The sequence below is a fragment of the Myotis davidii genome, unplaced genomic scaffold, assembly GCF_000327345.1.
Source record: "Myotis davidii unplaced genomic scaffold, ASM32734v1 scaffold238, whole genome shotgun sequence".
Taxonomy (NCBI): Eukaryota; Metazoa; Chordata; class Mammalia; order Chiroptera; family Vespertilionidae; genus Myotis; species Myotis davidii.
The window spans coordinates 1,281,777-1,298,212 of NW_006293779.1; the positions used below are offsets into that span (position 1 = coordinate 1,281,777).

General features: G+C 46.4%; 1 protein-coding gene across 1 annotated transcript in view; it reads right to left on the minus strand.

Moving 5' to 3' along the window:
• The window catches only part of LOC107183702 (latent-transforming growth factor beta-binding protein 1-like), a 130,141-nt gene extending 114,438 nt beyond the window's left edge, over positions 1 to 15,703 (minus strand). The window contains exon 1 of the mRNA XM_015566330.1: positions 15,638 to 15,703. The gene's annotated coding sequence lies outside the window, so the exon portion shown is untranslated. The remainder of the gene's footprint in view (positions 1 to 15,637) is intronic.
• Between the last annotated feature and the right edge of the window lie 733 nt (positions 15,704 to 16,436).

Consider the following 16,436-nt stretch of genomic DNA (forward strand, 5'->3'; position numbering starts at 1 on the left):
CCTATACTTGGTCTCCATATAAATAGTCATCATTGGGTTGAAACCTAAGCGTGAAATGTGAGTTCTAGAAGAGTTCCCGTCCCGAAGAATGCCCAGCGCTCAGGACAGTACACAGCGGGCCCAAGAGACCGTGAGCTAACTGGCTGGACTATCTGCCAACTGCACGTGCACAGGCTACGGTGGGCGCGATGAGCATCTGGTCAATAAAGCAGCTCCCAAATCAGCCGTGGGCAAACTACGGCCCGCGGGCATGGGCGGGCACAATGAGCATCGGCTCAATAAAGCAGCTCCCAAATGGTAAGACGCAGGACTTACACTTGGCGGCCATGATTCATCCTTGGAAATGCACAGTAGCTCACACGTAACCTACGGCTAGATTCCTGTTTCTTAACAAAGGCTCCCACAGTTTGATTTTGCACTGAGCCTTGCCAATTATGCAGCCATTGTGGTGCTGATATGACCATTCCAACCCCTAGGTCCAGCGAGGCCCCCAAATGGTAAGACACAGGACTTACACTTGGTGGCCATTATTCATCCTTGGAAATGCACAGTAGCTCACACGTAACCTACGGCTAGATTCCTGTTTCTTAACAAAGGCTCCCACAGTTTGATTTTGCACTGAGCCTTGCCAATTATGCAGCCATTGTGGTGCTGATATGACCATTCCAACCCCTAGGTCCAGCGAGGCCTGAAGCCAGCATAAACCTGAGGCCTCCCAGACATCTGGCAATAAACAGCCTCTTTTTCTTCGGCCAGTCTGTGTCTCTGTGACTTTCAACCAAGGGATTCTGCCTAACACAGAATCCCTCGGGGTCCACCCCTCTCCCACCACGCCATACAGACACCTGCTCCACCCGGCCCTGGCTGCCTCTGCGTTATCCTCAGTCAATCCATCTCCTCTCCAACATCATCTTAAGAGCCGTAGCTGATCCCCTGCCGGCTGCTGAGTCTGAATTTCCCTCATAAATACAGACGATTCAACGTCAATCTTCTATGTTTCCAAGACTCAACTAATTGACCCAACAAGGTCAGAAAGACATGAAAGATTCATTGGTTCAAAAAATAGTTATTGAGTATGTACCATGTACTAGTCACAGGAGAAATAAAAGGAACCTTTTTGCACTTGGCCACCGTGGCTCAGTAGTTGAGCGTTGACCTATGAACCAGGAGGTCACAGTTCAATTCCCAGTCAGGTCATGTACTAGGGTTGAGAGCTTGATACCCAGTGTGGGGTGTGCAGGAGGCAGAGGATCAATGATTCTCTCTCATCATTGATATTTCTGTCTCTCTCTCCCTCTCCCTTTCTCTCTGAAATCAATAAAAATAATTTTATTTTAAAAATGAACCTTTTGCACTTGCAACTGATAGCAGAAACCACCTCAGAAAGCCTCAGATTAGCTATGCCCTTCCTTCAGAAACAGGGGGCTCCACAGAGCAGCGTCTTCATCATCTTCTTGGCCCACAGCACAGCGCATTCTATAGAACCAGCACCTCATCAAAAGTTAAGGAACTGAAATGACATTCACATAGATAACTCAGCTATAAAAACGGTGGCATTTTTGTAAGTGTTTGCCCACACTGACTGAGAACCAGGTTTTTTAAAGCATTTCCTCAAATTTGAGCACCATTGTCTAAGATTGTAGCCTTGTCTACATGGTATTTAAACATTTGGAGGCTTCCTCAAAGTACTAGTAAAATGCAGCCCTGGCCGGGTGGCTCAGTTTGTTAAAGTGTTGTCTCATGCACCAAAATATTGTGGGTTCAATTCTCAGTTGTGGAGTATACTAGATGTCCCGGTTAATAATGCGGATTTTTTTTTATCAATATATGGAGTTACACATATGTTGATATATATGTGATTTGATATGTATGCTATTTTGTTGTATTGACAACAAGCTTCAAAACTTCATATGTCAAATTTGCTGAAGGTGTTACCATCATACATATTTTTACACTTAAAATGTCGAATTTTGTGCCCCAAAAAAGAGCATTTGTGGGAAGTTTTAATTCATTACTGTATTTTGAAGAAAAGTGCTGCTGAATACTTCGGGAAGCTTATGGTGAACATGCTCCATCTCAAGACATTGTAAACGCTGGTTTAAATGCTTTAAAAGTGATGATTTCGATGGGAAAGACAAAGAATGTCCAGATCAACTGAGAAAGTTTGAAGACCAACAATTATTGGATGAAGATGCGTGTCAAACTCAAAAAAAACTTGCAGAAAGATTAAACATTGCTCAGCAAACAATTTCTGATCACTTACAAGCAATGGGAAAGATTTTAAAGGAAGGAAAATGGGTGCCACATCAACTGAACGAAAGACAAATAAAAAACCGAAAAGTCATCAGTAAAATGTTGCTTCAACAGCACGAAAGAAACTCTTTTTTGCCTCCAATGGTGACTGGCGATGAAAAGTGGACTTATTTTGAGAATCCCAAATGCACAAAATCATGGGTTGATCCAGGTCAACCATCAACATGGACTGCAAGGCCAAATCGCTTCGGAAAGAAGATAATGCTCTGCGTTTGGTGGGATCAGGAAGGTGTGGTGTATTCTGAGCTTCTAAAACCAGGTGAAACGGTTAATACTGACTGCTACCGACAACGAATAATCAATCTGAACCACGCTTTGATTGTGAAACGCCCAGAATGTGCCAGAAGACACGGCAAAGTAATTCTGCTTCATGATGACTCACCATCACACACTTCAAAACCAGTTAAAGACACGTTAAAAGATCTTGCCTGGGAAGGATTAACCCACCCGCCATATTCACTAGACCTTGCTCCTTCAGATTACCACTTGTTCTGATCAATGGCACACGCATTTTCTGAGCAGCACTTCAAAACATATGAAGAAGTGGAAAATTGGGTCTCTGGATGGTTTGCCTCAAAACAAGAAAAGTTCTATTGGGACGGTATCCACAAATAAACTGAAAGATGGGGGAAATGTGTAGCCTTTCTCATCCTTCCTTGCCTTCGGCATCTTTTATTCTGGTAACCCAATTGAACCCCGGGGCCTCGGGCTTCAAGGTGGATGGGTCAGCTGGCTGCTTGGGAAAACGAGGGTCGTGAGGCACCGCCAGGGTTCCAATCCGGTAGGTCTGGGATGGGGTCCCACAGCCTGCATTTGTTACACATCCCACAGGGGGGTGAGGGAGGGGGCGTTGCGAGGCACAGGAGGTCCGAGCACCACACACTGATACCTGCAGCTTTAATGAGTCTGAAGAAGTGTGATCTGAGCATCTTCCATGTTAAAGAACAGAAGAGGGCTAGGAAGGCCCACAGATATAAGACTCACGTTCACCGGGTGGCAGAGTGGTCTCTCTGGTCCCCTCGGTGAGAGTGCCAAATGCGACGTGCGGTAACAGGCACGCTGCACCTGCTTAGAATACGAGGTTCCCATCGGAGACTGCAGAACCGCCCCCTTCCACCAGGAAGCGGGGGGAAGCTCAGCTGCTAGTCCCCAAGGCTTGGAGCCCAGAGGAGCCCATTTCCCTGCACCCTGCCTCCCTCTACACATGAATGGAGGGGGTGTGAAAAGAGAGGAGATGGATTGGGCCAGTGCAGCGCTTCTCAAACTCTAGCTGCCAGAGGGCTTGTTACAACACAGAGTGCTGGGCCCCGGCCAGTTTCTGACTCGGGAGGTCTAAGGTAGGGCCCAGGAATTTACATTTCTAACAAGCCCCTGGCCCAAGGACCACACCTGGAGAACCACGAGGTTTGTGAAATGCCATTAAAGCAGTCTGCATTATAGGACAAAATGGGGCAATTTTAACAGTCAAAACTGAGCATTAAAAGCTGTTCCATGGGAAGGTTTGCTAATATTCATTCTCTCATAACAAAGGGAACTGGTTAACGACATAATCTCGGTCCACTGATTTAAATGAATTTCAGCTGGTCTCTCCCTCAGAAACAACAGTGACTTGTAATGCTTATGAATCAAGAAAACCTACTGAGGGTCTATTGTATGCACAGAACTGCTGTGTAGGTCAACTTTCTGGTGGATAAAACGGAAAACAAAAGCAGGGTCCCTGCCTTTAATTTACTAACAATCTGTATCATTTCACCTCCGATTACTAAGATATTCTGGTCTAACTTAACCGTTTGACTATCACCATAAGAAAGAAACAGATCTCTCTAGAAAACAAAGGTTTCTCGTCTTTGCCTGCACTCTACTCTTAGGAGAATAATACAAATCGCAGTGGAGGCATGGGGGGCCAAAAGGGGATTTAGGTATTTTTGTTTATTTTCAAACCCACTCCCAGAAGGTGCCCAAGAAACCAGAACCCATCGGTGAACAGGACAATCAATAAAGACCTGAGACACAAGATCTGTAATCCTCACAATCCCACGAAACATGCGAAAGAGTCTACGGACCAAGACCAGACACATAGCCAACACGTTACAGAGAAAACTGTCACAAACTGAAAAACATTCATGAAACAGCCAGAAAAACTTTACCAGTAACATCACCCTATGCCTACACGGCACTTTGGGGGAAGCTTTCTCATGAACCACATTCTATTTAATATTTACTACAAAATGGGAGGTGTAGCCAACGGGTACCCCGTTACACAAACAGGAACAGAATCACCCGGAGATGGTGAGTGACTGACGACCAAGGCACCCAGCAGTGGTTGCCTTGCATCTACCTCTTCCCTCGGGCTCACCCGCCATCTGTAAATTAGACTGCGGGGTTGCGGGGGGCCGGGGGGGGGACAGGGAGGGTGCGGGGTGTTACAGCATTCAAATGTATTCCACAACTTCTGCACTCTCACTTTAACACATGCTAACGGCTCTCTGGGAGTTTTCTATGGAGACCAGAGTGGGACTGTCCTCTTCGGTTCTTAAAGGGTTAAATACTGCATTGTGCATTTAGTGTCATGTGAGGATCGCCAACAATTTGCCTTTTAATGCAGCTGTGACCAGAGAATTTTCTTTTATTTTCTTAACCCTCAAGCTTTCACCCTGAGTCTGGTCTGTGACCCTGGTGAGAGTGTCCCCTCTCTGCCAGAGCTCCACAGAGGCTTGGGGGTTTAGGGGTGTGTGGGGGGAGGGTCCAATCAGCATGGAGCTGGGCTGGTGGTCAGGGCACAACCCAGGTGGTCAGATTATGACAATACTTTGTTGTGGTCCTGAGCACTTTACTGTTCTATATGGAGTTTTTCTCATCCATAAAAAATAGCAATAAAAGTGATTGAATGAATTCTCTATTTAAAACATTTTTTTTTCCAGGCCTCCAAAGAATTGCTGAAAATACCAATTCCTTCATCATAAATGCATTTCCAAGTCCCCTTTATTGTCTTATTTATGGCCTTATTATCACCTACCAGACTGACTAGGGGCCCTGCCCTGTCTCCCTTCTCACTAATACTCCAGTCCTACCTGCAAACAATAATACTCACTCCTGGCCCCTGCACTGGGCCCGTTCCCACGCCGGGCCTTTGTGCTAGCTTTTCTCCTGGCCTAAAAGACTCTTCCTCCAGACCCCTTCGTATCCCTTCTGACAGAGAGCGTCCCTGACCACACTCCCCTCCTCCAGCCCCACCCGCCGTAAGTGTTTGTGTTTGTGGTGCTAATATGACCACAAGGATTCAAGTACAGTCTAAGTGGCCAGTCTAGCCTATCACCTGCTTTATTTTCTTCTGTGCTTAACACCTCTGTGTGCCTATACCTGGTACACAGGGGCTCAGTGAAAGTGCAACAAATAAACCCATCCATCCATCCATTCATTCCATAAAGTCTATGTGCACTTGCCAGATACTGAGGGTAAAGATGGCTGAGTGTACGCCCCCCCTTGCACAGAGCTCACATGCAAGCTGGGACGACAAACACACACACACACACACACACACACGACTGTGATACGATATGGACAGTGTTAGGAGGGAAGAGGATGTGTATGCCTGATAACCACAAGAATTATTTGAATGAGGTTGAGTAATGAATTTTGCTCTCCCATCCATTTTATTTAGGTTTTGAAATGTCTCAGAAAGAATTCATTCATTGAGCTGCTTGAAGATTCCCAGTTAATGGCAAAGGCAGAAAAGTGCCCCACTCTTGAGTCAATGTAGCCAATAATTCATCAAGGTGAGGTGGTCTGCCTTAGCTGGTTTAAACAGCTTTCACCGTGAAGCTTACTTTAAAGATTTTCATTATTAACTATCCACTTGATGTGGTGTTAAAATACATATGGGTGAAAGGCTGGAGACTCTACTTTTAATTTATAGTAACGATGGTAAAATTAAGTTCCTGCAAGATTGCAAGCGAGATTGGAATTGTTTGGTAACCCTACAAGAAATAGACATTTTTAAGTGTATAAAGACAAAAGAGAGTTATTATTGTATTTTCCTTATTTTATTACCCTGTCTTCCTCCAGTGGCTTTTTACTAGTAACTTCCTCTCTCCTCCCTCCCTTAATTTATTCCCAAAACACCTCTGAAGGTTCCCCTCCAGCCACTGTGTCCTCACTTCTGAATAACTAATTTCACCGGTTCAGAAAAGGTGACCACATCAACTTTGGATAGCAACACCTCCCTTCAACTGGTCTTCCCATCCATCAACCAAATTCATCTTTCCTCAGGCCCAGCAGAACCGAAGGCACGTATTCAAAAACCAGCCCATCCATCTCCTAATTTACAAAACACAACATTTCGCAAACTGTTTACTTACATCCCTGCCAACAATATTACTCAAATGTGGTGGAGTGGAAAAGCCACAGGGAATGGTGTAGTTGGCCAAGAGCAGTATTTGGGGATCTAAAATTACGGGGGGAAAATCATACCACATTCATTTTACTAAGTCCCAAATCTCTATCAGCTGATGTTGAGCAGTGAGATTCTAAAATTGGCAGGAAGAAAGGAAAAGTTGTCTTAAAGTGCGGGCCATGCCAGGGCAGCCTTCAGAGAAAGAGAGCAGGAGGAAAGAGAATAAGGTGCTGTGCCCTTGAAAAGCTGTCAGAATCGCAGTGTCTGCTGGGCAGGGATAACCCCCCAGAGAAAAGAGGGGAAAGAAAATTGCGTGGAGATGATTGCCAAAAGGTGAGGTCAACGGAGGAAGGAGAATTCCTCATGTAGGATTTAGAGGACGGTGTTTACTACACGAGAGAATCAGACGAGCTAGTTCCATTCGATTTTAGTCAATTCAGTTACCATTGGACCATGGCAAGGAGCAGAGCCCGGATACTTAAAATGACACAAAGAAAACGCTGCTCCTGGGAGACCCACGCTGCTGGGGAGGCAGGTGCCTCTCCCACCTGGTCCAGCCCTAGGCAGAGCCAAGTTAGAGTGAAATCAGTGCTCAGAAAGATATGCCAGCATAACCAAATTAAAAAAGGAATCTAACGGTTCATCACTATTGATCACACTCAACATTAGAAGGGTTTCACTAGCATGTTCTAAATTAACTGAACAGATGGGGTAATATCTGTAAGCTACTAATGAAGTATATGAGTTTGTGTGTGTGAGAGAGAGAGTGTGTGTGTGTGTGTGTACAGTAGAAGGCGGGGGCACCCAGGAGGAGGCAAGCCTAAGCAGAAAGGGAACCCGAGAGCTCAAATATTGTTGGGCACCTCTCCTATGTTACTTCATGCGGGACTCCAACAAGCCTCTGAATCACAGTACAGACCATGTTATTCCCGTGCTGTGAATGGGGTCACCTGGCCTTGCCCCAGGTCTCACAGCCCAATGGGCTGTGCCTACCAGAAATGTTCAATCCTGCATAATAAGGAAGGCAAATGAATAGGTGCACATGGGCATAAACAGATAAATGCAGCTGTGATGTATTTTTCCATAAGTACCAAAACAACCAATTTGTGCCACACCAATCAATTATGTACTATTTTCTCTCCACTAACAAGACAGGAAACTTCATTAGCAAAACACGCATTTAGAGCAAGATAAGACCATAGTCTCTCCCTTATCTATAAATCATTGTGCTTAATTACCACTTCTGGGAGCTTTTAAAAACACGACCCTGTTGGATCTATTATTTTCTGTTTTTGTGGACTTAAAATATCTCGTAATTAAAAATAGAATATTTAGTGGAAAAAAACACTCAGTGTGTTCCAAAAGCATTTCAACCTTTTTTAAAACCATTTTACTTAAGCTCAGACATACCACTAACAATTTTGAAATTTTCCAACTCTTGTAAAAACATATTTATCATACACTCCACTAACTAAAGAAAAACTAGATGAAATAACCTGATATGCTACACTCGTCGTATATACCAGACATCAGCAAACTGCAGCTCGCGAGTCACATGCGGCTCTTTGGCCCCTTGAGTGTGGCTCTTCCACAATGATTTTGCTATAATTTTGACTAGAGAGATTGAGCTAGAAACACCATTCTCTTCACTCAAGCTACCTAGAATATCTGTCTCTTCCATTCATAAAACAAATGGTTATGCCAATCTATTTTATGAATGGACCAAATTGGTTGTAGGTCCTTTATATATATTCAAAAGTGAGCTGACCTAATATTTAGAGGACCCCCACCTTGAGGCGTTTCTGAGTTGTGAAGTGTTGGGCTTGGGCCTTAAATTCCCAAACAAGGGTCCTAAATATTGCCCAGCAGAGGGTTCCTTCTGAATCAGCTTCTCAAAATGGGGGCCACCCTCATCAGCGTCACCTGGGTGCTTGTGGAAAGCCCCAGGGACTGTGATTCCATACAAACTCCCGCAATGACCAGCTGCACATTCACGGTGAAGAACCACCCACCTAGAACCTCTTAAAACAGACCCAGTCACATGGCCAGAGTCATAACCAAAACCAAAGTAGCCAGTGCCCCCCCAGAGCAGCCAGAGGTTCTACATTGGGGAAGAAGCCACGCAAGTCACAGCCTGTGTGGGAAGGGCCTCCCGAGCCTGCACCCACCCACCCCTGGGTGTGGCTGGGGAATTCCCAAGTGCCCCAGGGTGACCCACCTCCAAGTAAGCCCACCTCTCAAGTCCATGTGCATAGTATCTATGGGTTTGTGTTATGAGTTGAATCCTGCCCTCAAAAAAGAAAGATATGTCGGAGTCCTGACCCCCGGAACCTTAGTACGTGACCTTAGTTGAACCTTATTTGGACACAGGATCTTTATTATTTGGACACAGGACTCAGGGCTCACTGAGTAGAGAGCCGTATTCAGTAGACAGGCAGCGAGGGGCACCCACCCATCGTCTCTAAAACCCTGCTCTGCATTTTTCATCTTTACATAGTCATATCCCACCGCAATGGTGCTCTCATGGATGGGTTGTCTCCGTTTTTTAGGTAACCACGTCACATCAGGTTTTGAGCAGGAGTTACAGGAGGTAGTAAAGGGTGTGTAATTTGACCTGAGCAACTGTAAATAGTGCTTGTGCACTATTGTTAAAATGACCAGTTAAATTGACCACTTAAATTGACCAGTTAAAATGAGGTCATTAGAAGGAACCCTAATTCAATATGACTGGTGTCTTTACAAAAGGGAAAATTTGGACACAGAGATAGACACACAGAGAGGGAGGATGATGTAAAGAGACACAGGGAGAAGACAGTCTCCTACAAGAAGAGAGGCCTGGAGCAGATCCCTCCCTCACAGCCTCAGGAGGAACCCACCCTGTTGATACCTTGATTTTGGACTTCGAGCCTCCACAACCCTGAGACAGTGAATGTCTACTGTTCTAAGCCACCAGGCCGTGGCACTTTGCTATGGCAGGCTTAGCAAACTCACACAGCTTGGCAAATCACAAAGGAAACTGAGGCAGTGAAAGCCAATCCAAGCCAGGGCTGTCCGGACGGAGAGCTAAGAAGACCAAGACCTCAAGAGAGAATATGGCAGCACTAGATGTGCAGGCAGGGAGGGCGCTGGAAAGAACCAGGAACCAAGAGCCGCAAGGTCTGGGGTGGGGTGTGAGCTCTGCCTCCTCTTTGTAAAGGGGGTGGTAAGTCATGCCTGCCTCCCCGACCCCCATGGCACGTGAAGATGAAGAAAATGCTCTCAGTGCTCGGGGAAAGCAAGGCACAAGCCACCCTCACCCCATCAGGGCACCCCGTCTATGCTCTCGTCCTTGGCCGGTGGGTGCTGAAAGAGTGGAGACACAGCCCTAGCACTCCGTGTCACCCTGTCCATTGCTAGGAAGGCCTTGGAAGCAAAATCTGCATTTTTAGGAAAATTCCATTCGAGCTCCCAGACGTGTTTGAGTATGTTTGGAATATCCAAGACAACAAAGGACAGGGTCAAAAACAGCAAACTCCTGTGGTTGCCAAAGTCAGGCTCCTAAAGGCCCAGGGCTCACTGAGTAGAGAAACGCTGAACAGCAGGCCAAGCAGGGCGGGCGGGCGGTGTGTCCAGGCGGCCCCTGGGCCGGTGGAGGGCTTCCCTACGAAGGTTTAAGTACTATCACAACACAGAATTTATGGCTCCTAAATGTTTGTTTTAACTAGCGTTGAGAACACATATTTGACCCAGTGTGAACTTGACCCCTGGGCCCCTCTCCCTTCACCGGGCTGTCTGTGCAGCAGGACCAGATTCTCCCAGCCGGGCTTCCCACCCCGGCTCCCAGCACTGAGGCCGGGGCAGCCCTCCCAGCAGCTGCCATGGCAAACCTCACTGCAGATCTACTGGCACAGCGGCTGTGGATGGCCATAGCAGGCACATGAAAAATGTGTAATCGCTCTGGGCCTGCCTCCCGAGCTCAGCTAGCACAACCCTGAGCCAAAAGGGCCAGGCGACAGCCTGTACGTCCCCTCGGTCACCTGGAACCCGGCCACACCGCACCCTCCCGGCCGCTGCCATCAGCTGCAGCATCGCTGAGCACCGGGGATACCCATACCTCTGGCCCCCCTGCATACAAAGAAGGAACCCGTCTAGGTTTGGGTTTCCTTTTCCCAAAGCAGCGTGGGCCGAATGCCAATGGAAAAGCAATGGAATATCGATTTTTCTATTTCTTGCTAAGGAGAGAACAAGTCACTTGCTGTGCATGAGTTAAGTGAGTAAAAACAGACCCTGTCCTCCCCACAGCTGGCTGCGTTTCTCCTCTATTCATAGAATGTGGCACATGGTAAAAGCGAAACAGATCTCCGTTAAGTAAATGAAAGAACCATCCATGCCTTTGCCGAGGGCCCACCATGTGCCGGGCCCTCTGCCACCTTCCCCCTTCCGCCCCCTCATCCTGCCAGCCAGGCCTCACCCTCGTCGCCCCTTTATTCTTGTGGTGTCCATCCCCACGTCCAGTCTTCTCTTTAAAGCCAATCCCACTGGCAATGTCTCTCTCTGGCCCACATTTACCCTGAAAGGGGGACAAACAAATTGAAAGAAAACCTTATAGGCGGTGGGTTCAGTTTGGACAGAGAGGGGAAAAATGAAAAAAATGGGGAGAGGCAAAAACATGAATGCCCCACTCAAAAGTCAGAGTTTCTAAGCTACAAAGCACTCCTCGAAATGTTAACTCTCTGGAGGGAGGAAAAATGTGGCACTATCTCTTTTACCTAAAACTGATACCATTATCAGCAGTCACTTCCTATTAATAACTATAAGGCCGTATCTGGTGCTGCGATTTCAACTTCCGGAGCTGCACACACAAAGGGTGTCTGGGAACGCAATCAGGCGTCCCCACGGAGAGACTGGGCAGCTATAACCCCGGAACCCCCTCTGTGGGTGTGCATAGCCACTCTCTGTCCCTGCGCCTCTCTGATCAGAGATTTAAGGGTCACTAAGTCTTCAGTCTTCAGAAGCATTTGCCTGTGGTCCATTTAAATTCAATTTCAATCAACTGAAAACAATCCAGGCTGCCTGGAAGGGGCACCTTATTTTCTTCACTGGATTAAGCAAAAGAAACAACATAAACACACCCGATCTCTTAGGCCAGTGGTCGGCAAACTGCGGCTCGCGAGCCGCAGTTTGCCGACCACTGTCTTAGGCAGAAATACTTTTTGCATCCATTGGATATGGCCTGAAATTCTTTAACTGAAGCCTTTCAATTATCCTCAAAATACAGTGACAGAGAGGAGGCATCCCGGGTGATACAACTGAAGGAGCATGCGCATTTTATGATTGCTTTACTAAGGAGGGCCTTCGTGTGGGCATGCCACTGGGATTTGTGTGTGTTTTTTGTGTTTTGTTTTGTTTTTGTATTTTTAAGTGTAATAAATTATACCCAAGTGTAACTGTTCAATCTCAGCATAATAAATGAGAGAGGAGACCATACGTCAATTTCTTTTGCAATCTCAATGCCACTAGTATTTACTGAAGTGGTTACAGTCTCAAACACTGGTGTCAGGGTTTTTTCCATTCAATTTATGAATACCTCAGGGGAGCATTTTCCCCTCAGCAAGTGTGTGCACAGGAGAGCTAGAGACACACCAATAACCTAATAGTTAGTCTCTTTTAGAGTTCTTCTAAAACAAAGCATTCTGGGGCACAGAACAACCCAAAGTGCTGTATTTCTTTGTCCTTGGTAATCAAAGCCAGAAAAGCACGGGAATGACTGGCTTTTTCTTTTGTTCTTTTTTTTTTTTCATCGTTATTGAGTTATAATTGACAAATAGAAATTGTATATATTTAAGGTATTTGCCATTGTTTTGATATGTTGTGACATCATCACCACAATTAAGCTAACTAACATACCCATCACCTCACATATTTAGCACGTCTTCTTTGTGGTGAGGACTCTTTAAGACCTGCCCTCTGAGCAAATTCCAGGTCTACTCCACAGAATCGCTAACTACTGTCACATGGCTGGGCATTAGACCTCCAGAACTTACTCATCGTCCTCATTTACTCATCCCTCCCACCCCCAACCCTAAATTACTTTAAAAAGAGCCCTGGCTGGCTTGGCTCAATGAATAGAGCATCAGCCTGCGGACTGAAGGGTCCCAGGTTCCATTCCAGTTAAGGGCACATGCCTGGGTTGCGGGCTTGATCCCCACCCAGTAGGGGGCGTGCAGGAGGCAACCAATCAGTGATTCTCTCTCATCATTGATATTTCTATCTCCCTCCTTCCCCCTTCCTCTCTCTCTAGAATCAATGAAAAATGTATCCTTGGGTAAAGAAGGTATACATGCACTCATATATATGCATTAAAGTTTGTGTGTGTGTGTGTGTACGTGAGGTTCTGAACTCAGTCTTCTCCTAAACCAGTGGTTCTCAACCTTCTGGCCCTTTAAATACAGTTCCTCATCTTGTGACCCAACCATAAAAGTATTTTCGTTGCTATTTCAGAACTGTAATGTTGCTACTGTTATGAATCGTAATGTAAATATCTGATATGCAGGATGGTCTTAGGCGACCCCTGTGAAAGGGTCCTTTGACCGCCAAAGGGGTCGCGACCCACAGGTTGAGAACCACTGAAGTAGATACATCACTGTGGACTGAGTACTGACCTACCCCCAAGATCATTTTTAAAACAATTATTGCTGAGAGGACTTGTGGTAGGTTTCTAGCATTTGGACCCGAGTTCATTTGTCAGGTTGGGCAGGTAGGATTCTCTTTCGAAGGAAAGGGATGTTGCACTGCTTAGATCCCAGCGCTACCCGAGGGCGACATTCCAGGATCTGGAAGCATACCTTGGGCCGACAGCCAGAAGCATTTGTTGTTGGTGTTACATTAATGGAGCGGCGTCCTCCGGAACCCTGCAGGAACTGTTCAACCCTAGCTTCTCAGAGACACACCCAGCTGTGCCTAGGCACACACACGCCTTTCCTCTCACCTGGAGGAGCAGAAAGCCATGCGGCGATTCCTCAAGATCTGGATGTTCTGCTTCTAGAGCATCTCTGGATCCTCTAGAGCAGCGGTTCTCAACCTGTGGGTCGCAACCCCTTTGGCGGTCGAACGACCCTTTCACAAGGGTCACCTGAGACCATCCTGCATATCAGATATTTACATTATGATTCATAACAGTAGCAACATGACAGTGATGAAGTAGCAACGAAAATAATTTTATGGTTGGGTCACAAGATGAGGAACTGTATTTAAAGGGCCAGAAGGTTGAGAACCACTGCTCTAGAATGTCTTTGGGTCCCCCAATCCTCAGACAACCCGAGAATGGGGGACTACTTCTTTTCCCAGAGGGCACTTAATTGCAAGTAAACTTCTCAAAGTCTTGATGCATTCTCTCCGACAGGCAGCGAGGGGCACCCACTCATCATCTCTAAAACCCTGCTCTGCATTTTCCATCTTTACACAGTCATATCCCACCGCAATGATGCTCTCATGGATGGGTCATTTTTTAGGCAACCGCGTCACATCAGGTTTTGAGCAGGAGCTACAGGAGGTAGTAAAGGGTGTGTAATTTGACCTGAGCAACTGTAAATTCAGGAAAATGCTGGTGCACTATTGTTAAGTGCAATCTAAGAAGTGACAAGTTATGACTTAATCTCAAACGCCTACAACCCGAGCATTTCTGATCTAGTGGTTTGAGTTCAGTGAGTTCACACCTGCCACTGCTCCTTGATCACAGCCAAGTCCTAACCCACCTGAACACTCCCTTCTACAAAATGAAAGCCACGGTGCCACAGTCCTCCTTACTTTCAAGGACTGAAGGCACTGTCCAACCAACAAGTCCACCAGGATGACTGTAGTAGGAAGCTTAAAATTTCATCCACCAGTATTTTAAAATCCAAACCACACTCAAGACAAACTGCTAAGTCTGACTTGTTATGCTGAATACTGATAAGCAGCTGAAATTTTGGACAATTCCAGTCCACATAGTTATGGCTCAAGCGCTCTGTAGAGAACACCTAAGAAAGGTTAACTTTTTCTGAGTGGAAGTAAAATTTCTCTGTTTCCAATGAACACGAGACAGAAGCGACTTGTCAAGAGGGGCCTCAAAATATGCTTCACCTTAATCCTTAACTTAATGATGCACAGGGGAAATATTTCCAAATCTAAATGCACCATTAATCTATTCATCTAAAACTCTGCTAAGCATGAGTATTAACTGCAGGAAACCCCGCCCGTCAAACAGCCAGGCCTCAAGGATCCTGGTTGCTGTTTTCCGAAAGCTTTAAAAACTATTGATGCTTTGCCCAGCTGGCGTAGCTCAGTGGTTGAGCGTTGACCTATGAACCAGGAGGTCACAGTTCGATTCCTGGTCAGGGCACGTGCCCGGGTTGTGGGCTCTATCCCCAGTGTGGAGGGTGCAGGAGGCAGCTGATCAAGATTCTCTCTCATCGTTGGTGTTTCTAGCTCTCTCTCCCACTCCCTTCCTCTCTGAAATAAATAAAAATTTGTGTTTTTTTTTAAAAAAAAAAACTAGTTGTTTTATCCTAAAATAGGGCCCTCTACTTCCTATTACCCTCCTGCCATCATCTTATGTCTCAATTAATTAATTACATTGCTCCTGTCACATGGCACATCCTCCAACAGGAATTTTTTTGCCTAACTCCTGATTCACAGGTGTTACCGAGTGATTAATACCTGAGTTGAGTGCAGAGGAGTCTTGGCTGCGTGGCTCCGGACAACAGTCTGCTGCTGGCACTGATACCAACGTTACCATGGCCCAGCCCTCCCCGGAGGGTAATGAAGGCTGCAGATAATGGGGTGGATTGTACTCCAGACACCAACGTATCCAGGACAGCATCAGCCCCTTTCACGTGACCCTGGTGGGATCGCCCAGTGTGAACAGCCCCACTCTGCCTACTGTGCAGGGCCGCTGTGCGCATGGAGACTTACGTTTGGTGCACCTCTGGGAGCCAGGGGCCTTACTCCAGCCTTGGCAGCACTGCCCTCCACAGACGTTGACCCTGAAACAAAGCAAGACTCCTGAGTCCAGCAGTGGCAGCACTCTCTCCCAGAGAACCCAGCCTTCTAGGGGGTTCCCACAAGCCCGGCGGGCATCCTGCTTCCATATTCCTCTGGCTCCCAGAGGGTCCTTGCGGTGTCCAGGATGCCCGACCCAGAGATGCCCAGTTAGAAGGGTAAGGACCTAGAATCAGGAAAGGGTGGGAGAACCAGGAAGCCAGGATGCCCTAGGGCTATACAGGAGACAACGAGGTCCAAATAAGTGGTTTCCCTAACCCTCAAAGTAGAGCCAAATGTACTGTGTGTTATCTGCACCCACATTTTCAATTGCATCAGAGTTTTAGAGAAAAGTCTCCCAACAAGGAGGGGTGAGATCACAATGCTTGGAACCACCCTTGAAGAAAAACACCAAATAATCAAAACCAGTTTCCCCCACACACACCCCAACCTGTGATGAACGGCCGAGGAGAACTGGGAGAATGTGTAAGAGCCCCAATAACAGAAACTTTTCAGCAGAAACTTCTGTCGGTGCTAAGACACAGGTGCAGAAAGATCCAAGCCCAGAATTTCTAGGATGCTGATCATTTCTAGACCACAGAAAACTTTTTTTTTCATTAGCAAAGTGAAAAAATATTGAAACTGTGTTGCAAGAAGTTTAATGGATGCTGAGGGATCCAGTTGTAGTGACTTCATGTTTACGCCCAACTTCTAGGAGTAGCTGGGTTCGCGC